The sequence below is a fragment of the Leptidea sinapis genome, chromosome 20, assembly GCF_905404315.1.
Source record: "Leptidea sinapis chromosome 20, ilLepSina1.1, whole genome shotgun sequence".
NCBI classification, from domain to species: Eukaryota; Metazoa; Arthropoda; class Insecta; order Lepidoptera; family Pieridae; genus Leptidea; species Leptidea sinapis.
Window position 1 is genome coordinate 3461837 of NC_066284.1, and position 24290 is coordinate 3486126.

At 34.2% G+C, this 24290-nt stretch overlaps 1 protein-coding gene across 1 annotated transcript in view; it reads right to left on the reverse strand.

The window, feature by feature from the left end:
• Nucleotides 1-18782: 18782 nt before the first annotated feature.
• LOC126970314 (prolactin-releasing peptide receptor-like) overlaps nucleotides 18783-24290 on the reverse strand; it is a 77912-nt gene continuing 72404 nt past the window's right edge. The window contains exon 3 of the mRNA XM_050816158.1: nucleotides 18783-19915. The gene's annotated coding sequence lies outside the window, so the exon portion shown is untranslated. The remainder of the gene's footprint in view (nucleotides 19916-24290) is intronic.

Here is a 24290-nt window from a genome sequence, read left to right on the forward strand (position 1 = left end):
ATGTTTTCTCTATGCTGATGACCAAGTATTACTTGCGTCTTTGGCCGAGGAGTTGCAGGAGATGGTAACTGCTATGAGTGGAGCTTTTGGTAGAAAGGGAATGAAGATGAACATAAAGAAGGCGAAAGTGATGGTGTTTCAAAGAGATGAGGTAGTCACAGACTGCAATATCGTGATTGGAGATGAAAAAATTGAAAAGGTGAATGAGTTTGTGTATCTGGGTTCTAAATTTACAAGATATGGAAAGTATGAGAGTGATATTGAAAGAAGAAGAAGAAACATGGTGAATGGAGCTTTGCATTCCTTTATGAACAGCCAGAAGGTGTCTAATAAGGCTCGTTTTTGCTGTGCATGAGGGGGTGTTGGTTCCAACACTCATGTACGGAAGTGAAAGTTGGGTATGGCAGAAGAAACATGAACGCAGAATAAATGCAGTCGAGAAGTATGATAGGAGTTAAACTGAGTGACAGGATAAAAAATAGTGAGATAAGGAAACGTTGTGGTCTGAAAGAAGATATTGTGACAAAAATTGAGAAATGTATGCTGAGATGGTTTGCCCATGTCGAGAGAATGAATGAAGAACGATTGACGAAGAAAGTGTATAAGGCCAGTGTGAATGAAAGTGTTGGAAGGGGTAGACCTAGGCGGAAGTTTCGATATCAAGTCAGGAACGTCTTGAACACAGGCCAGGTCAAGAGTCCCCTAAACCGAAGAGCATATATGAAAGGAATAATGAAAGTGGACGAAGCGAAACAAGTATGTAAGGATCGTAGCAAGTGGAAAAAAGTGGTCTCTGCCTACGCCTACGGGAAAGAGGCGTGATTATGATATGATGTATGTATGTATAAAGAATAGTAATTAATATAAAAGAAAAAGTTAATTGAGTTTTAAGTGAACTGGAAAATATAAAGATATTGTTTACTTTCTGATATTCGTAGCGCCAATTTTCATGAGCTTGAGATTGTGTAGCGAAAAGTCAGCTATAAACAAATTGTATACAAATTCTTGTTTAAAATCAGTATCTAAGCATTTTCCATTTTTTTTAAATTAATAAATTAATTTTATCGAAATATACATAAAAAATGAAATGTATTTAACTATTTCATTATGGTTTTCATAATTTGCTCTTGATATGAAATAAATGGTTAATAATGTAAACATATTTTTTTGTAAGTTGATAAGTAAAGTAAGAAGAAGTGAAGTATAAGATATAAATTTATATACTTCTTGAAAATCGATTATTACTTTATTGTTTTGGTTAATTCAACCTTCCATTAGTTTACTACTTACTTATCTGAACAATTTGTTATGTTTTTAAAGTGATAACTTCTGGGATTAATAACACAAATTAAATTTAAAAACAAACTTTTATGAACGATGCGGGACTCGAACCCGCGGCTATCCGCGTGTGAGCGCACTTCCAACTGTGTCAACCGTTCGAGTGACGTATCGTTGATAAAATCTTGTATGCTGTTTGCAACTTTATTTTCAAATTTTACTAATATGACTATTTAGATGACAACAGCCTTGGGATAAAAACTGCATCAACATTAGTTAATTTAAAATAAGTTTTGTAATAAATATAAATGTAAAATACATCGCGTATTAAAATAGTTTTAAAAATGAGTTAAAGTAAGTTACTGTACCAAATATCACAGTGTCCGAAGGCGATGGTTTTAAGCCAGTGTGTGTTGCCAATGATGACCTACTGTTCGCAGACGTGGTTTTTTATTGACGGAAGTGCTATTCTTGTGGTCAACTTTACAGAATAAGCATTTGAATATACTTATTCGATGTGACTAATCTGTTTATTTTGCGTGACATATTAAGATAATATAAAGATAATGGGAATCAGTCAATATATAAGACTAACGGCCGTTTCCAATATTCGGTATATCTCTTACTTGAGATAAAAATCGCAACTATCGACTTTTCTGTCCCAATAAACTTATCGACGGTAACTCACCTTATCCGTGCACGCTAACTGTCAATGGGACGACGTATAGCTTACCAGCGATATAAAGTTTGTATGGAAATTGCAATTCACGCGTCCCAATATAAGGCGATAAGAAAGACTTATCGGGTATATTGGGGCAGCTTCAGATTATTGACAACTAATTGCTGAGAGTAGAAGGTAGTAATTTATCTCTATCTGTAGATAGTATATTGGGAACGGCCGTTAATCGCGGTCTCGGAAATATTAATTATGTTATTAATGAAGCGAATTCTTCACTTCAGATATATGATTGCTGGAGATTATGCACAATCTTCTTGGAATTGATTTTTCTTAATATACACTTTGCAAATAATATCGAATAACTTTGATGAAATAAATATTTTTTTTATGGAAAAAGGAGGAAAAACGAGCGTACCTGGTTCAGTGATCACCGCCGCCCACATTCTCTTGCAACACCAGAGGAATCATAGGAGCGTTGCCGGCCTTTAAGGAAGGTGTACGCGAGTTTTTTGAAGGTCGTATCGTCCCTGAAATACCGTACAAGGAAGCTCATTCCACAGCTTTCTAGTACGTGGAAGACAGCTCCTTGAAAAGCGCACTGTGGAGGACCGCCTCACATCCAGATGGTGGGATGATTTCCTAATTTGTGGCGTTTCGTGCGAAGAATATACAAATTATTGATCCTTAAATTTATTATGAAAAAAATATAGTTAAATAGAGATTGTGTTTTTGATAATTTAAACATATTCGTAATTGCAAAGAGCAAAGAATATCTATTAACTATGAGGACATTAATAAACAAATTATTAATCCTTAAATTTATTATGAAAAAAATATAGTTAAATAAAGTTTGGGTTTTTGATAATTTTTAACATTTTAGCAATTATATCGTTTAGTGCATGATGCTCGAGAAGTTGAAGAAGAAGAAGAAGATTGCCGATGCCGCGGTCATTTGGAAGGCAAAGCCAAAATGGCTTCGAAGAAGCTGGGTGTCATAAACAGAGCACGGCAATACTTCAAGCCGTACCACAATCTAGCGCTCTACAAAGCGCAGGTCCGGCCACATAAGAAGCATTGTTGACATCTCTGGTCTGGCGCACCCCAGTATCATCTCGAACCATTTGACCATGTGAAACCCAGAGCAGCTCGATCCCCAGACGTTGCGTAGAGACGTCGCTTCATTGTGTGTCATCCTTCTACCACATTATCACTAGAAGCTTTTTCACCTGATTCGTGCTGCTCAATTCCACCTTCGCACGACTCGCCACAAATTAGAATATTAGCCACGCTATCTGGATGTGTGATGTTACTCCACAGTGCGGTTTCAAGGAACTTACTTCCACACCAAACGTGCGTCACGTTTTTATAAGGCCGGGACCGATCCTGTGATTCCACTTACCATCAGGTGACCCGTCCAGCATTTAATAAGGAGTTAAAAAAAACTAAAAAGCACGCTTTTTATAGAAAACCGAATGAAAAATTATTAGTTTTGTTGGTATTATTTGCATTGTTAATTAAAAATTCTTTTTGGTATTCAAAAATTTCATAATTTTAGATAAATCAGTTAAAGATAATGGTTGAAATTAAAAGTTAACACCAATTCCTGCTTTATAGACCTGATTAGATAGGTAGATTCCTGGTAGATAAAAAATATAAAAATTAACAATAATCTTATTTTGCAAATTGAAACTTGGAATAATTATCAAATTAATGTATTGTCATTGGTCCTTGATAAATCTACGAAGTTTGAACGAAATATGGACGTTTAAAGTTGGTCCAAATGAGTCGGTTACAAACAAATATACATAGAGGTGAAGCTAATAAAAAGCGTAGTGTCCTCTGAATCCAGTTAAGTACATCAAACTTACGTTGAATATGTAGACGGATACATGAAGTCGATTTGTTATTCTATGCCTTCGGTATTGGATGAAAAGAAAATCTAGCTACGATATCGAAAGGCAACTTACAGTATGACACTTTCCGCGCATTAGCGAATATTGATCGCGTAGCAGCGTAGTTTGGAAACATTTTGCATTTACTAAGTACTTGTGTAACTCCAGACCTTCAAAGTGCAATGACCGACTTATAATAGTGTTGAAGATCACAAAGGACAGGCAAAGCTGAAATATTTTGATAGAAACGCAGCTCTTCATTGGAGAGCTTCCCTCATAATCCTTGAATAGAATTTTCAACACTTTTACTGCCTGTGTTTATAAAATTGTAAAAAACACACTTTGTACTATTTTTGTACTATTTCATAATATGTAGAAGTGGAACTCCGGTGCAGAACTCTCCATGATGACTCTCAAGGGAAATTGAAGCAGTGGTTTCCCGTTGTCTTCTGCTTTTTGAAGTGATTTAGAATCCAAGGCCACTTTAGCCTCTGCTGCGTGCACGTGAGGTTGACATTAAGGTCGGAACGTATGTTCCGTTCTCCCCCTTCCTCGTCCTGGGAAGCGAGCTCGAGGCCGATCTCCTTCCAGATGGACCGACCAAATAAAAGATTCCAGGTCCCCGAGGTTTAGCACCCACGTCGTCGGAACACCAATCCAAGTGTGGAACACTTGTAGATGACCACGATCCAAAGTCATGAGGGAACTACTAGAGAGAGAGACGTGGAACACCAACTACCACCACCACTGTACGTAAAATGAGTAATCATTGTGCTATGAATCCAACACAACTACGAACACAGTCTAATTTAAAATGACGTATCTCATTAGCTGGCATTTAAAATAGCTATCTTCTGTAAAATTACTTCTGTGGCACAACCAAGTTCGATGCTATATATTACTCGCAAGCTTAGATTAAGAATTGTTCTCCGCTGCACTCCAATTAGATATCGCACTACATAAGATCAATAGCCTTATTATTACGGCAACTATTAGATGTTGTGTGCGTGGCATCTGTCAAGATGGCTCAATGGCATCTTTCAAATTTTGTAACATAAGCTTCGTGTTGTTTGTTTTTTTTTTCTTTATTTTATTAGATACTACACTTACTACATTGAAATTAATAAAATACAAAATATTTCCTGATGATATGCGATCTCAGTGTATTGGGCAAAATTGGGCAAAATTGGAAAATAATCGACATACAAGCCCCTATTGGGGAATGTATTAGTACTAATGTACAAATATATAACAATGAAGACTTTTCTTCAATTAATTTAAATTAAGTTATTTGACAAGGGAGGACAACTCTTGCAATATCATACAAAATAGGCAACATTCACCAAATATAAATGTTACTGCTATAGATAATCATAATATAAAGCTCATAAATATTGTTCACCAGAATATACAAGGTATCTCAAGTAAGGAATTAGAAATTGAACTGTTTTTGAGCTGCAATATAGATATATTATGTATTACAGAACATTGGCGTAAGAGTCATCAGCTCCAGTTTAGAAGAACTAATTGAGATAGCTTGTATAGAACTAGAGCAATTTATTATTGTAAGTGTATACCGCCCCCCCACTGCATCATATGAACAATTCCAACATAGAATGGAGGAGGTACTATCAAAATTTAGCAAAACTAGCAAGTCAATTATAGTGTGTGGAGATTTTAATATAAACTTGCTTGAACCTTCGGCCAATTGTACTAGCCTTAAAAATTTATTTCAAAGTTTTAATTTGTTCAATGTATTTTGGGAACCTACTAGAATCACTTCTACAACAGCAACCTGTTTAGATAATATTTTTATAGATGTTACTATTACTAGTAAACGCATAATTAATAATCTTCAGTCCGACCATAGTGGGCAACTTATAAAAGTAAATACAAGATTGGACAATGTCAGACCAAAAAAGGTGACGATTATACCAGTTACGGGTAGCCGTCTTGAGAGGTTTAGAAATAATTTGGTAAATACGATACCATTTTTACACTGTGGCGAAACTGCAAATTTTCACTACAACTTAGTCTTCAATTCCTTCTGTGAGGAATTTGACAGGATTTTTAATCCAGTAACGGTGACAGTAAACAACAAACATAGTTTTAATGATTGGGCAACAATGGGTATCCACAAAAGTCGTAAACGCTTATATGACCTTTATTATGAGAAACATTACAATAATAGTGAAGAATTTAAAATATATGTAAAAAAATACTCCAAGCTCTTTAAAATAGTTTGTCATGAAGCGAAAACACGTTTCATTGCAGATAAAATTAAAAACAGTAATAATAAAGTAAAAGTGACTTGGAGTGTAATTAACAATGAAACTGGTAGATCGAATTGCCGTAACACCTCTATCTGTTTAAATATTAATAATCGCGTTATAAATTCGGAAATAGAAATTGCAAATGAATTTGATAAATACTTCTCCGAAATCCCGATTGTCACGACCAAATACCTTAACTCTTCGCCAAAAGCAGCATATGATATGTTTAAATTACACGTACCAGTATCTTCTACTGATTTGAAATTTAAGTATGTTACAGGTAGCGATATAATAAAAATCTTCAAATTAATTAACCTACAAAATACAAAAGACCTATGGGGCCATTCGACTAATATTGTTAAATACATACTTGACATTATAGCACCTGAATTAGCAATAATATGTAATGAATGCGTAGATGAGGGTGTGTTCCCTGACCTCATGAAATACAGCAAAGTTATACCTTTGTTTAAATCGGGCAGTTCTTTTGACCCTGCTAATTTCAGACCTATTTCAGTGCTGCCTGTTTTTAGTAAATTTTTTGAAAAACTTTTGCTTCAACAGCTACAAATGCATTTTTGTAAATTAATGAACAAAAATCAGTTTGGTTTCACTAGGGGCTTATCAACAATTAATGCGGGTACTAGACTCATTGAGCACATCTTTGACGCTTGGGAAGAGTCACAGGATGCATTGGGCATTTTTTGTGATTTGTCAAAAGCATTTGACTGCGTCCACCATGAAACTTTACTCCTAAAACTAAAGCATTATGGAGTGAAAAATAGAGCCCTAAATCTGTTAAAATCATATTTAAGCGAAAGAGTTCAGATAGTCGATCTAAATGGCAAACGGTCTTCGGGTAAACCTGTGGGAATAGGTGTTCCACAGGGTTCCATTCTCTGTCCTTTCTTGTTTCTTATATAAGCCATGAGATTGTATTGTTTGCTGATGATACTTCACTTATTTTTAAAGTGAAGCGACGTGCGGATATTGATGACGAGGTAAGCAATGCACTCTCAAAGATAGTGCGTTGGTTTGAGACGAATAATCTGCACTTAAACAGTAAAAAAACAAAGTGTTTACGGTTCATTACACCAAACACAGCGGAGGTACAAACCAACGTACTTATAATTCACCAGAGATTGGAACTTGTGGACACTACGGTCTTCTTGGGTATCACGTTAGATAAAAAGCTTCAGTGGGGTCCACATATTACCCATCTAGCAGATAGACTCAGCTCTGCGGCATATGCAGTTAGAAAGACTAGAGAGTACACGAATGTTGCGACCGCTAGATTAGTGTACTTTAGTTATTTTCACAGCATCATGACGTACGGTATATTACTATGGGGTCATGCTGCTGACATTGATATAGTGTTTGCACTGCAAAAGAGAGCTGTTCGTGCTATATATCAGCTTGGTTATAGACAGTCTCTCAAAGAAAAATTTAAAGAAATAAATATTATGACTATTCATGGTCAGTACATTTATGAAAATTTAATATACGTTCACAAAAATCATTTCCTTTTTGCTCTTAATACTGATTTTCATTATTATAACACTAGAAATAAGGGATTGCTTGTAACTAATTCTAGTAGGCTTCATAAGATACATAATAGCTTTAAGGGTAAATGTATACAATTCTATAATAAAGTCCCAGCCACTGTTCAGGCATTATCTATAAATAAATTTAAATGTTTTATAAAAAAAATGGCTCTGTTGTAAATCCCATTAGCCCACTGCTGAATATCTAAATGATCGGACAGCCTGGGACTAGATTGTGATTATTTTATAGCGACTGTACAATATTGTATATTTTTATTGAAAAGAGCGCATAAAAAAATAATGCTGGGAGAGTTTCTTGCGCCGCTTCTTCTCTCTCAGAGCGCCATTTGTTTCCGAAGCGGTAGTAGTATCTAGTAGTATAAGAAATGATATCAAAAAGAATTCTAAAGGTATCAATTTTGAGAAAATAAATGCCTTTTTATGCCTTTTATAATTTCTTTTATTTTTATTTTTACAAAGTTTTACTACGTAACCCGTTATTTTAGTTTCAATTTTAGCAAAGTTTTTTTCTGGCACATCAACGTCACATATTGTTCGAGACTGGGTCGAATATGCCCACTTGGTCGTAGTATTAGTTGCCGCACTTTATGATTACGACTGCGGTATCTAGTTGGAGCGCAGAGGAGACCAGTGAGATACTTGCAAGCGTAGAGTAGGGAGTATAATATAATAAAATTATTTCTATATATTATAATTAACAATTTTAAATACCCTAAACGTTGAATAGCCTGAACTATAATTCTACAGTTTTACCCAACTAATTATTATTATAGAATTAAGTGAAACTTGTAAGCTAATCTCAGAAGTTTACTTCTAAGTTACAAGTATTTGACTTATTATTAAACTAAGTTACCAAAACGAAAGAGAATTATGCCCAAATTACAAACTTTTATACATAATGTTACAAATATCTTTAGAGTTGAATTATTAAAATATATCGATCCTACTTTCTTTGAAGTTCTCCTTTGTTGTTTGAAGTTTGAGAGATAAGACAATGGTGGCAATTTTGTTGCAAAACCACCAAATTAATGAAGGCGTATTGTTTAAACTTATTAAGTTTTGTTTAATTTTTACGTTAAATCGTTCTTTTTATTGACAAAATAAATATATATTGAATCATTCCTAATCCGAATGCCTTCTTCTGTAATAGATTATAATAATAAAACTACCTATAAATTACCTACCAAAAAAAAGTCCGCGATTGCAAAGACAGTATCCGTAACTACTAATCATATAAAATAAGGACAGATTATGATACTGTTTCAGGAAGGCGAATGACAGTATGACTCTACTGTTATAGTATCTTTTTTAAGCAGTTTAACAAAACCCTTTCTTTCAAGGCTGTTGTTTGAGCAAAAACTTAATGATCACTATACGTTGATATCTTATTATTTTTTTTTGCATGGTTATCCTTTACTGAAGTTGAAAGTCACGTAGTATGAATACATCATTATTATATGCTGAGAGAATAACATACAACTTGGTAACTATTAAGTTTACGGTAAGTGAAGTCTGACAAACTTGATGAGGAGTATAATCGAAATATTTCAAACAAAGCATGCGAAGCACAAAGATTTACCATTATCCAACTATACACATATACATAGAGAAGAACCACAAGAGTTGGCGGAGTTGCAACACATTATTATATCAACGATACGCTGAAAGATGATGTATTGATAAACAAGTGTTTTGATGAACTCATTTCAGCCGGAAGACGTCCACTGCTGGACAAAAGCCTCCCGCAAAAATCGCCTGAAGATTGGTCCTGCGCTGCCCTCATCCAATCTACTCCAGCGATCTTGTCCAGATCGTCGGTCCATCTTGTGGGGGGCCTTCCAACACTACGTCTTCTGGTACGTGCTCGCCATTCGAGGACTTTACTGCTCCAACTGCCATCTATCCGTCGAGCTATGTGCCCTGCCCACTGCCACTTAATTTTCTCTATGTCGGTGACTTTGCTTTTCCTACGGATCTCCTCATTTCCTCATTCGAGCTCGTGGGAAACTACGAGCATAGCTCTCTCTATTGCCCGCTGTTCTTCGTTGGTGGTAGCGTTGTCAAACCCGGGGATTCTTAGCACCCCCTGCCCCGTCGCTTATGTGGCCGCTACCGTGGCCACCACGAGTGGGGCCGCCGGGGACTGGGGGCCAGGGCCATACAATGTCTGTTTTCATTTTGAGGTGTTTTCTGCCATAATCGCCACGCTTGGCAGGCGGGTTGGCGATCGCAGTGGATGTTGGTGCTTCTCGGAAGGATGCTGCCACCCATCCCCCGTTCTTTGAATCCCTTAGTAGCCTCTTGCGACACCCACGGGAGGAGATGGGGTGGTGCTATTCTGGTGCGACACCACACGCACATTTTTGTTTTGATGAACTACCAGTGGGTAAATCTAGTAAAGATGAGCTTTGTTATTTAAAAACTTCGGAGTGACTTTTAATATTGAAGATTTTCTGTTGTTGATGATGTAATTTTAAATTTTCTGTGTACGAAATGCTTACTTTGATATTTTGAACAGCTCTTTTATTTTAAGAATTAATTAAATTTATACGTTTATTAATCACAGTCTGGTGATTATCTTTCTTTAATTAAATATCAAGCATGCCAATCAAATCTTGATTATTAGGTTGTGACTTGTGAGTAACTGCATCCTTCGGTTGGTTTTATTTTAGTTTTCGTTTTGATAAAAGACATAAAAGTCATTTATTTTCTCCGAATTGATTCCTTTAGAATTATTTTTGGTGTCATTTTAATATAATGGATACTAAAATCACTTCGGAAACAAATGGCGCTCTGGGAAGAATGAGAGGACAATAAATAAGCAAAGTGAAATTTCGTTTATAATCGGGCGAGAATTTAGAGCTAAGAGCGTACGCTGTGTTCCCTGTAGTGACAGGTGGAGAAATATAAAAACAGCGAGTAACCAAACTTCAACAACAGTATATTTATCGTATACTTGAAATTTCACTTTAAGGTTTATTTGTAATTATTTCACCGTAAAACATTCCAGCGTTCGCATTCAAAGAACGTGTCTTTTGCTGCCTTGACTGCTGTTTCGATATGATGGATTCCTTTATAAACTACATGATATTAGCTTACACTTCAACTATTGCAAATTTATAAAAAACTCCTTTAGTAAAGACATCTTTACGTAAAACATGGTCACTGTATGGCTAAGTTTATTAAGATTATAGTAAGAGTACCTCAGGGTAACATTATGGGACCCTTATTATATCTGTTGTAAACATATGATCTCCCGAAAGCAGAAACTGCAATTAACGCGGATTACACAACCGTCTTAACAGTTGATTAAACCTCATCTGGATAAGCTTCTTTGCAAGTTTGTAATTTTAAGGTGAATAATAGGAAATCCATGTAATAATGTGCCCTTTACTCAACTAGATCAAGTATTTCTTACTTACTGTCTGTCTGATAGCGTCGAATAGTATTCGAATAGGAAATCACTTAGATGTAAAATTTATTTGGAGCAATAATATTAAAAAACAGATAGTCATCAAGGGAGAAAATTGTATTGGACTTTTAATTCAAAAGTCCCGAAGATCATTAGGAATTAAGTTTTTCTGTAGAAGTCGTGCTTAAACCGATATGGACATACGGAGTGGGGAGAGAGTTATGGGGCACAGTAGCCAACTCGAATATTTAAACACTACAATGGCTCCAGTTCTAAATGCTCGGAATTAATATAATACATATTATTCATACAGTATGCTATATTGTATAAGAAATATTATAGCTAAAATACAAATATGAAATTTAACAGACAATTTGCAGGAAATTTAGATTCAGGAACAATCGATGGATCACATAAAAATTGGATTAAAAAAATATTAAATGATCTAACGGATATTGAAAGTAGTCGTTAAAGTGTTCTTCCTATCAAAATAGATTGGTTACACAGTTCTTGTATTACTGAGTTATTGAGACAAACAGATCATCCGGTTATTTATGATTTGGATATGGGTTTGTCAGGATGCTGTTATCTCGAGTGACATGTGATTTCATCGTGTTTTATCCCTAACTTTCTTGAGCGAACAGTATGATGTCGCCCGGAGACTATCATTACCTACAATTCATCTAATATTTCGTTTTCGTAGAATTGAATTCAGATCGAATCTGATGTTAGATATTAATTCTAGAGATTTTTTATTTCCATTAAATCTGTTTGGCCTCTTTTTGCAGTTTCTACTACATTTGATATTAGACGTTTTTCAAATATTCTTTTTTTGTTTAAGCTAAGAAGAGAGACAGAACTTTGTTCTTAATGGCCCTGGTTTTTCCACTCCCATCAACTCTTTCATGCAAGCCCTCTTATGTTTGGTACTATTGACGGTCCTTTCAGTGTATTGCCTGGAATCTAGATGACCTTCCAACAATTCCATTCATATAAATTCTATTTATTTTTGCAGTGATTTTACTTTTATCCAACTTGTAATAAATGTAGTAAACTAACACACCTCGATATTTTCTTACAATAACGCCTGTATTAAACATAAACTTATAGAAATATCTTATTACTGTTTAAATAATAAAATAACTTAAATAAGTAAAAGATAACTTTAGGCAAAATGTTACGAGAAACAAACACAAGCACTCAGTAATTATCACACGAATGCCTAGGATTTCTTACATACGTTTTCTACGTCATATATTTTATAATTTAATATCTTTTGCCGGCTATATTATGGGTATGGTATTATGGGTACGGCGCCTATTTCTGCTGTGAAGCAGTAATGTATAAACGTAACTGTGTTTCGGTCTAAAGGGCGCCGTTGCTAGTGAAATTACTGGGCAAATGAGACTTAACATCTTATGTCTCAAGGTGACGAGCGCAGTTGTAGTGCCGCCCAGAACTTTTGAGTTTTTCAAGATTCCTGAGCGGCACTGCTTTTTATGGGCAGGGCGTATCAATTACCATCAGCTGTACGTAATGCTCGTCTCGAGTCGTATTCTCATAAAAAAATATCTTTGATTAGTATCCTCGTATCGTATTCTCACGTAGATAATGTTCACGTGTACAAAAAATTCAAAGGACATTTTTTCTGTAATACTTAACTTCTTATATTGTGAATTATGGTATATTTTAAATACTAAATAGAAATATACTATATATGTTTTGCAAACGCTGTAAGTCACATTCATAACACTGTTTTAGATAAGAAGGGCAGGGAAATGCATAAAAAACGTTAATTTCGCACAGATCGCAATTAAAATATGCATATCGCATAAAAGCTTTTAAGACCGAATTAGGTCGCTGGGCTTCAATGTTCTTTTTATGTCACTGAACAAAAGCGAATATTCGCATATTTATACTTTTGGATACTTTTCTTTGCGACAAAAACAGTAATAAATAACAATGGACTATCTTCGGATATCAAAGATGCAGGGACTTTAAATTTATTCAAGTTTTGTTTAGCTAAATGTATTACAGATGATACTTCCTTTTTCTAGCACACACTTATATTTAGTTTAATACCTGTTTTTTATATATATGTTTATCATAAGGACGATTCATAGATTATTATTTATAAATATTGTTCTCATGTAAGTGACAGTTTGTAATGTTTTTAATGAGAATAAATGATCTTTAAACTGAATAATAAAATATTTTTTTTATTCTAAATAATAGATCACGTTAAGCTGGCAAAATGTAACAATGTTTATAAATTTAAGTTTCTAGCCAGTAATGTTATTATCTAGAATAACTTGATAAATGAAATGTTCGTGATGGCTCCTTTTCCATAAAAAAGATTAGCCTCTAGAAAATTATGATAATAATCTTAAAAGAAAGAAAGTATTTTATTTTTCGTAAATTTTTCAATGTTTTTATATTATTCTGTTATTCGGGACGGAGACAATTCCATCAAAATAAAAATCATGAAAATCGAATATATGCCTGCTTCTTTTAAGGTTTGACCCTACGTATTGATAGTCATTGAAAATGTAACTTTTTATTGGAACTGCATGCTTTTAAAATTAATAACTCCCCAGCTCGTAGTCGTCCGATCGACCGCGCGCCCATACCATTCACCCAACGCCGGACCGCGCCATATATCGCGCACACGGTTGTTTATCGTCATATCAATGCAGATATTTGTTATAAATAATGTAATATAAAAGACAAAGACTTTCTAATTAAAATACCAGATGCGATAAACGTATATAATTTGACATAACGATCAATTTGTTTCTACCAAAATATGTGTGTTAGAATAAATTATCAATTTTTATTGTATTTATGGTTCACTATTTTGGTGATAATAGCTTACACATAAAAGATAAATATATGCTGTCGCGGGCTTTTTTCTAGAATAACATAATGCAAACATTTTCATTATACATTATAACTGTGTAATTTTGTAACTCCGGCGGGCTTTGCGGCGCAATAATTCATGGTTTTACAAATCATTTCACAATCTAAAATCACTGTTAGCTTAAGTTTTATATTGTATTATCTAGCTAATAAGTGATGCAATATGCTATTTATTACATAAAATCTATTTAATGGAATAAATATAACAAAAAACACCGTTTAAAGGATTATATATCTTCAGTCTCCTGGTGCCACCATAACTCTCCATCGTCAATAAAACACGACGAAATGGCGCGGCGTCCAACAGAGATGCTCAGATTGCGACATTTTGACCGACTCATGAATAACCGAATGGCCTCATTTGTCTCAATAACTCTGTAATATGAACTACGTGCTATGAAATTTTTGTTGAAATGGAAACTGCTTACTTCAAAATATCATGAGTTATAACCATTTAATAACAAGTTAGATAACTTAAAAAACCTCGGAGAAGGGTGTACCCTGGCTTTTCTTTATCTGAAACCTTGCACTATTCTTTGATATAAGATAAAAAAAATCACGTAATGCCCCCTTGAATCAAGCCATTTATCCAATGGCAAGCTATGTTATGATCCTACCTACTAAGCTAGAGGTCCCGGGTTCGAATCCCGGTAGGTGCAAGCATTTATATGATGAATATGGATGTTTGTTTCCGAGTCATGGATGTTTAAATGTATTTATGTATGATTATATGTATGTTTATATGAATTTATGTATGTTTAAGTAAGTATAATATAAATATATCGTTGTCTTGTAACCCATAACACAGGCTATATATGCTTAAATTGGGGCAAGATAATTTGTGTAAAAAGTGTGTCAATATTATTATTATTATTATGTTATCAAACGTCATTTTTATCTCATTCGTTTAGGAACAGATTAAAAAAATAACTACAATTGAAAGTCTCTCAAACTCAAATATTAGTCTAATTTAAAAGAAAGTAAGGGAATTCTTCAAAATTTATAGATTTTTTCAACAACAAATCAAGGATACAGAAAGTCTCTTGTGGTGAAATAAAACTGACAAAATTCACTGAATAGAGTTGTGAACTCTTAACGCTATATACTACCATATACTACCATATTATATATTGATGGATTGCCGACTGGTCTAACTTTTGGCCGCCACAAATTAGGATATCATCCCCACCATCTGGTTGTGTGGCGGTCCTCCACAGTGCGGTTTTCAAGGAGTTTTCTTCCTCGTACTACTAAGCTTCCTTGTGCGGTGTTTCCGGACGATACGACATGGGTACCTTCAAAAAAAGCGCGTACACCCTCCTTAGAGGCCGGCAACGCTCTTGTGATTCCTCTGGTATTGCAAGAGAATGTGGGCGGCGGTGATCACTTAACACCAGTTGACCCGTACGCTCCTTTGTCCTCCCTCCTATTCCATAAAAAAAAGTTCCGCTACCCGTAAAAGCAGATCTTGCCAGCACCAGCAAAGATAATTGAGTCTGCATTTCAAAAGTACATTTCAGCACATGTACGATTTCAATTACTCAACATGGATTTACACTTTACCCCGTAAAGGAACACCACATGCAATCAATCAAACCGAATCGCAAATATAAATCTATCCACATAAATACACTTAAGAGCGTTGTTTTACTTGCAAATGTAATTTTTGAAGTTTTTCTTCTTTAGGCGTGTTATGAAAAAGTTATGAGAGTGAAATTTTAAGATGCGCGCGTATCACTGTAACACAAATGGGTAAAAGGTTGAAGTTGGTTCCTAAAATTTTCTGACGTTTGCGTCATTTGTTATTTTTTTGGTTTCTTCGTCCATTATTAGAACAGGCAAAGGGTTCAAGCCCGTACAACCGTATTCATTATTTAATAATTAATTGTCAAAGCCATCTTATCTTTGCAAAGATTTCTACAAAATTGTTCTTTCTAAAATGTAGAATAGCACGAGGAATAAATCATTTTAATAATTTTTGCTTCGTTAGGTCTAAGAAGTATAACTACTTGCGTGCATACATAAGTACACATACTTTTTTTTTGTAACTATCCTCAATCTTATCCATAATAATTTCACAGGAGTATAAAAATAGAACTGTAAGTTAGGTGGAGCCTTTTAACTTCTGTAATCTAATTTAATAATTTATCTACCTTTAAAGCAGTTTCTGTTGGCATAACAAACAAATGGGTTTAATAATAAGGTTTTAAAGACACTCAAAAGCAATCTTAAGAAAAGTGCTCAAATTGATTTCACAAGTGTTAAAGTAAATTCACGGAGCACCATTATTCAGAGATTACATTAATAATTAGTGAATATACACTCCACCTTGGAAATATTCTTTCTTCATTAATAAGGTCTATGAAAAACGCATAAAAATTTATTATTTTCTTCTTTGACCAAAGTAATCAAGTGCTGTATGTTAATTGACATTTGTGTGTCGAACATTTGTTTTAAAAAAGTTCTGTTACAAATCCGTCTTTCTGTTCTTTAGCGTTCAACAACCTTTAGACATTGTTTATATCTAAACACGAGTCGAGGCTTAAGGTATGTCTTACGGATAGATCATATTCATATGAAAGATTTAGATTCTACGATCACAGCTGACAAAACTAAACTAACTGATCCTGTACACTTCAGTTTATGTTGTGCTTAACGACATTTTAGGTTAACAGAAGCTAAACACTTTTTTACACTCTCTTACTCACTGTTACAGTGAAAGAAAAATTCCATTTTAGAAATCGTTATTGTTAGGTCACTGTTTAACAAAACACGTGTCTATTTTAAACATGGCTTATGTTTAAAATATTTTTTTGTAATAACACCGATGTTTTAGACTTTACTAAATTTAATATGTATCTTTCAAATTTAATTCATTGATATATATAATATATCAATTAAGTATTTATTTAAACAATTCTTATAACTATTATTATTGTAAATACAATACTATGATTACATAAAATTAAAACTATCATTACGTGAAAGCGTACCAAGAATACTGGCAGCATTTCCGCGTTGGATAGCTAGGCTGATCCGTTGACCGAAATTAATTAATTTTATTATATATATTATTACTAGCTATTATCCGCAACTTCGTCCGCAGTGCTACCATATAGGTCGGTGATCTTATGCTGCCACATGCAAATATGCAAAATTTCATATAAATTTGGCTTATGTTTCAAAAGTATTCCGGTGATCTTGACCAGATCGTCGGATCATCTTGTAGGAGGCCTACCAACACTAAGTCTTCCGGTACGTGGTCGCCATTCGAGAACTTTTCTGCCCCACTGGTCATCTGTTCGTCAACTAAGTGCCCTGCCTTCACTTTCGCATTCATGTTATCATATTCGTATCGAGAAATTTATCATAAACAATATAATAAAAACGTATAGTTTAGTAAAACTATAATGGAGCAATAAACACTTTAATATAATAAAAGTTTCAATGATACAAGAAAATTCTTGTACAAGTTGAAAATTGTCAAACTAACAGATCTCCTCAACTCTAAGTGAATTGCTCAGTTTTATTGTTAATGCCTCTAGCGTTTCTCTTGTCACTACTATATTGTAGCCATGAGAAATGCACTTTCATTTACACTTTACTCAACTTTTATTACAAATAAACTTTTCCGAGCGCAATAGATGTTCTTCTTTGAATTAAATGACACCAGAAAACTCGATAGACAACCTTTTCACAGATACACTCAATATTTATTAACAAGTAATACTTACATACTTACCTTTGAACTAATACTTACTTTTGAAGTCAGTGATTATGACTTTTTTATGGAAGAGGAGGACACACGAGCGTACGTGTCACCTGGTGTTAAGTGATTACCGCCGCCCACATTCTCTTGCGACACCAGAGGAATCACAGGAGCGTTGCTAGCCTTTTTAGAAAAGTGTAAAGTGTACGTGGTTGTTTTTAAAATACCCATGTCGTATTTTCCTGAAAATAACGCACAAGGAAGCACATTTAATTGTTTAGTTGTACGTGCAAAGGTCAGTGATCACGGCCACCCACATTCTCCTGCAACTCCAGAGGAATCACAGGAATGTTGCCAGCCTTTTAGAAAGATTTTTTGAAGGTACCCAAATCGCATCGTCCCGGAAACACCGCACAAGGAAGCTCATTCCACAGCTTCGTAGTACGCGGAAGAAAGCTACTTGACAACCGCACTGAGGAGGAATGCCATACATCCAGATGGTGGGGATGATATTTAATTTTATTACGTGAGTACTTACACTAAAATTTAAGTTGAAAAAAAGCATATCAAGGTTTAAGGATTATGCAGCAGCTTAAAATACTAATAATAAATAATAGTCTAAAAATACCTTTCTGAGAATCCTACACTTCTTAAAAGTAATAGGTTTGAGAATATAATTGAAATCCCAGCACAGTAAGCACACACACAGGCACACGTTCCCAGTCAGTAGCCTCGATTTTTCCACAGCTCATTTGTATTTTTTTAGACTTAGGAAGTCGAGGGTAGGCGCGCTAGCGCAAGGAGGGGGCACAATTGATCCTAGGATTTAAGTGCACCTAAATCTCCTACTTATAATAATAATTAATATTGTTAATGTCTATGGCTGGTACATGGAAAACTCAAAATGTGTTAATCCCATCATTGATGTTACAGCCTTCTTACAGACAGACACATAGACAACGAGCAGCGGAGTCTTAGGAATAGCCTTCCTAGTTAGTGTTCCGCTTAGAGTATGGAACCCTAAATAGGGACCTACATGAAATGAAACAACTACATTATAATAAGTACATTTTATTTGAACATCTAATTTCACGTTATCATACATTGGCCTTAGTTTGCATACATACACATACAAAAATACACAAAATTTACATCATACCTAGATCATTTCATACAAATTGGTTACTAAGAGAAAAGCATTACCATCAATGGGCTCAAGTTCGTTAGAACATTATTGATGTGAATTCTTTTCGCAACGATTTTTTTTATTATTCATTATTATATATAATATTTGTCTAAGCTGTTACGTATTTAACGAAAATATACATTTATAATTTACACTATACATTGATATTTCATACACTAATCATTATATTATTTACTTTAATTAAAAGTAATGGCTTTAGGTAAATTTTTTAGTTAGATTAATAAGACATATTAGTTTATGTTGACATAATTGAAGTTTGTAATTTTAATAATACACTAAAATACTAACGGCTTACAAATAAACTTGCTGTAAAGTTATACATGAGAACTCAGAATACAGAACAATCTGTATTCTGAGTCTGAGAATAAACCAAAATAGCACTGTCAATACAATGATAATTCTGAAGTTTTCCGAATGTCAAGCAGCCTAGCAAATAAAGGCGGGAAACGTTAAACGTTCGAATAAACCAATCATATGCAAAATGTCTATTCGTAATCTTTACAAGCTTCTTACGAGTATTAGCTTCACCTGTATGTATATTTGTTTGTAATCGACTTATTTGGGCCCGATTTAGACCCACTTTAAACGGCCAAATTTCACACTTCGTAGATTTATCGAGGACCGATGACAATACATTAATTTGTTAAAATTATTCCATTTTTAAATTGGGAAAATAAGATTATTGTTAATTTATATAATTTTCATCTATCGTTGCTAAGGCAGGAATAGATGTTAATTTTAAATTTCAACCAATATCTTTAACCGATTTATCTAATATTAGGAAATTATCGCATACCAAAGAGAATTTTGTGCATTTATCGTGTTTTTTTTTAGATTTTTTTTAAACTATTATAAAATATATTTTTTTTAATTCTTGTAAAACATTATTGGTTTATTATCAGTTATAACTTTGTACCAAGTTTATTTCTAAGGCCGTAGGAAGTTTGAATTTGAAGTCCATGTAACGCAGTTTCCACGTACCTGTAAAAGAGAAAGAAAATAAATTATGTTGTTTTGTCTCGTTGTTTATGCTGTGTTTGAATAAATGATATGTTGTATTTTATTTGAGTAACGCGAGTGTTACACGGACTGCAGATGAAATGAGTCAAATACTTTGACCCCCTGAAAACGAGATCTGGAATTACACGCGTTTTTATCCTTTAAAAGTGTTTTATTTAAATGATATATTGTTCAAACATTCAAATGTTTGTGAACCGGAGCTACATGTAACATAGAAGGTAGAATTGTACATTTGTTAAGATAATGCGAACTTCGCCGACAAAAGACTTGGGATCTTTATTGCAGACTTTGTTTTATTTTGAAATTGAAATATATGCAAAAAGCTTCCCAAAATTATTTAAAACTCAAAAAGAGTGTAAATGCTTTAATATAAGATATCCTAATCAATTAAATTTACCGATGATTAAACAGATGAATGAAACTGAAATTATTATGCTATGTGAGTTAGAATTATAACTATTTAGCGGAATCAATAAAAAATAATCTAAGGCCTAGACGAATATTTTAAATAAAAGTTAATTAATTTTTAAAATAAGGTAATTGTTGGCGCCATGCGCTTAGTGGCATAGGCTGCCCAACGGACGGGTTAAAATATATAATATATATAATATTAATACATATTTTATTCTTTAGTTATTTGTGTTTTTAAAGTTGCATTCTGTACAACAGCCGAACGTGCGGTCTCTATAATATATACATATTTTTTTTATGATAGTACGGAATGAGTAATTGATACGCCCTATCCATTACAATGCAGTGCCACTCTGGATTCTTGAAAAGCCCAAAATTTCTGAGTGGCACTAGAATTGTGCTTGTCCCCTTGAGACGTAAGATGCAAGTATCTTTCAGACCAAAACACAATAATGTATACACATTACTGCTTCACGGCAAAAATAGGCACTGTTGTGGTATCCATAATCTAGCCGTAATCCAGTGCAAAGGAGCCTCCCACATATGAAAATTTCATAAATGTACTGCCAATGAACAGTCATAATATTACTACAGGATTACTGAAAAACCCGAAATTCTGCGCGGCATTTCTCGCTTTGAGATAAGTTAAGTCTTTCTAGCTCAGTTATTTCACCAGCTAACTTAAGCATAAATACAGCTAACATACTTCAAGCCGCATCAAACGTATAAAGGAATTCCTTACTAGCATATTCATGTTTGACTTGATATAAAAAATACTTTCTAAATTTAAAATGTCTTAATATTTACATAAACAGGATGAATTGAAGCTTTTTATATTTAGTTTTATTTAAATAGAGCTGGGATAAACAACGAAACTCTGTTAATTTTGAGTATGTCAACTAGAAACATTCTACCAACAGTTAAAAAACATTGTAAAATCGAAGTGTAAGTAAAATTGACGTTTCCTGTTAAACAAAACACTAAAAGTTCAGCTGGGATGGGCATTAAAAGTGCTGTTAGCAATTCCGATTTTCTATCGGGTTGGACAGTCGAAACAATCCAATATTTATTTATTGGATTTCGTATTTTTCCTTGTTCGTAGTCGCCGAAACTTTATATTTGTCGTACATTTGCAAATAAATCGGTTGAGTTTCAAAACGCAAATTTAATAGAAATATCAAATTAATGACAGGATCATATTCAGTGATGAATCAAATAAAATATACTTTAAAGCCATTTATTTCCTCAAAATTGTTTTTGATGTCATTTCTAATATACTAGACCCTTTTTTTTATTGGAATAGGAGGATAAACGAGCGTACGGGTCACCTGGTGTTAAGTCATCATCGCCGCCCACATTCTCTTGCAACACCAGAGGAATCACAAGAGCGTTGCCGACCTTACTACTACCGCTTCGGAAACAAATGGCGCTCGGAGAGAGAAGAGGGGCGCAAGAAACTCTCCCAGCATTCGTTTTTTCCGCTCTTTTTAATCAAATCTATATAATATATAAAAGAGAATGTATGTTTGTGTGTTCCCTAATAATTCTAGACTATTCGACTGATCTCAATGAAATCTTTTGAAGTAGATTGAAGCTCAAGGAAGGTTTACATATATAGTTTGTCGTGTCACGATCCCACCCTGCGTGTATCGTGACACATCCACGCATTTACCATTTCTCTCTAACCGTTTATTGACAGAACAACGTCTGTAGGGTCAGCTAGTGTAAAATATAATAATTTTTGATGATACAGTATAAAGAAATAATTTAATACTGATTATAATACTATTTGATATTACTATATGTTTGAATAAAATTTTGCCCCATAAAAAATTAAGACTTTACCATTGACGTACTATCTAATCGCTAATCGGAACTATTTGAATTTCGAATGTTATATTTTTTGAAACGCTGCAACCTTCTTGGTAATAATAAAATATCATTTGTCAATTGTTCCTTATCACACATCAAAGTTCTACGTACGCAACCAAATTGGAACTAAGTCGAAAAGATTTTAGAGCGATGATTTTTTATGATTTTAAAAGTTCTCTCTCTCCGCAAGACTGCTTGCCTTCAAAATTATTTTGGGAGAAAAGCACCTTGCTTGAGCACCGTGAGATGGGTTGCAGAAATTAAGAGAGGTCGGGTTTCTTTACATGACGAATTTCGTGAAGGGCTGCCTACCTACCCACGAAAAATATGGGTACTGGTAAGCGGCTTATTGAAGTAATCCCGCGAATTACAGACAACTCGAGAACTATTGAGTCAAATTCAGATAATTTTACACGAAGAATTGAAAGTTCTGCAACTTTCTTAGCGTTGGATCCCTCATGAACTGACAGCGGAGCAGAAGCAGGCTCGAAGCAGAATTAGGGGTGGGTCACCGTTATCGTTTAGGGGTATGAAAAATAGATATTGGCCGATTCTCAGACTTGCCCGATATGCACACAAAATTTCATACAAATCGGTTCAGCCGTTTCGGAGGAGTCTGGTAACAAACACCCTGACATGATAATTTTATATATTAGATGCATACAAAAACATTATAAAGTCTTGAAGATCCACAGAAAATATTGTCCTGACATATCACGAACATATTTTAATTTTAAAAAGGGTTTTCTGAATGTAGGTTCAATAATGTTGCTTTTAACCCGAGATTGTAAACGATGTTAAATTCTCAAAGCCATCTCCCACGCTGTTTTTCTTTCTCTTCGATGTAGCCAAAACGTGTATCAGATTTTATTATTAGAATCTTGAAAATATAATGAATAAGAAACATGTTAATTAAAATGTGGTCCATAAAGTCAAAAGATAAAGCTGAAAATGCCATGAACTGGTAATGCAAGTCTACCTCAACTTTTTGACCAGTGCCGGAAGAAATTTTATCGTCTGTTGGCATCTTTCTTATAAGGTGAGGTGAGAATGACACTCTCTTCCAAAAGCATTCAAAATAATGATCAAATACACACACAAACATATTTTATATTTAGTCTCAATAATAGGCAATAAAATGTAATTATATAATTATTTAAGAGTGTGTGTGGGGGGGGGGGGGGGGCAGGAGACTCATATCACAGGTTCTACCTAGTTTGAGCTCCTGTAGTCCGTAACTGTAGTTTTAACATTTTAAGAATAAGTATTGCTGTACTATTGTAACTGTACTACATATTGGGAAATAAATACGTATTTGATTTGAAAAAAAAAAACAATATACTAAATCACTACATATGCATTAGATATTGCATATGTGGGCGGATGTGGGAAAGATACTCGTTCAATTTGTTATAAATATGAAACAAGTTTACAATCGGAAATTGTCAATCTTATCTACTTAAACAGTAAGGGTATCGCCATACTAACTGGTCTTGCGATATATATGCAACAACGCAAAAACTTTTTTTTCCCTATTTCTTAGCCTGCACGGTTAGAGTTGATACTGCTATCAAGTTTTTACGTTATGTCTGATGACATAACGTAAAAACTTCTAATTTTTGCTTTTTTATTAAATTGCGTGAAATGAAGATTTTCGCAAGGAATCGTATCATCACAGAAGACTTGGAGCTTGGTGCTATCGTAAATATACAGAACATGCTCTAGACCAATCGTTTAGTTAAAGATAGTGGCTTTATCAAAGTACAGAAGTAATATCCAATTCAATTATAAAAAAAGAATTCCCCATTGAAAACCATTACAACATGAAAATTCACAAAGCCAAGGACGTCACAAATGGTCGGAAAATTGCAAAGTAATCATCATCCTGTGTCAGTCGCAAAGCTTAATTTTTGTGAAAGAAGAAACACTTCAGACAAAGTGCATCAAGAAATTGTCTTAAATCATGTTGTGGAATCTCTTTGCAATACTCTTTTTAAAACGTAGTTCAAACTTTTCAGCAAGTTACAACTGGTCAAAAGGAACGAAGACCTAA